The following is a 408-nucleotide window of genomic DNA, read 5'->3' on the forward strand; positions in this document are numbered from 1 at the left end:
ATCAGTTTAATTTCTTTCTTTCTTCCTTCCTTTTCCTCCCCATCATTACCTTTAAGCAGACTTTCCTCCCCGTGCCCACAAACGCTCCCATCCCCTCATTTTCCACCCCGATCCCCCCCCACCCCGCGGCTCCTCGAAGGATTCCGGCGCTGCTCCGTCCGAATTCGTTTGAGCGAAGCTGGAATCGAAACAACGCTCCAGGATGGGACACTGAGCGAGATTTTACACAGCGCGTCCTCCTGCCTTCTTCTGGCAGTTCTGTGTTAATTAGCGCCGTTCATTATTGCTGTTGCCAAAGCTCTCCTGCGTTTGCTGGCCCTTTGCTTCGGCCCGGCCCCGCGCTGCTGCTCGCAGGGTTTGGGTTTTTGCAGTGCTTTTGGTTTGGTTTCTTTCTTTCTTTCTTTCTTT

Source organism: Meleagris gallopavo, chromosome 30 (genome assembly GCF_000146605.3).
Source record: "Meleagris gallopavo isolate NT-WF06-2002-E0010 breed Aviagen turkey brand Nicholas breeding stock chromosome 30, Turkey_5.1, whole genome shotgun sequence".
Lineage (NCBI taxonomy): Eukaryota > Metazoa > Chordata > Aves > Galliformes > Phasianidae > Meleagris > Meleagris gallopavo.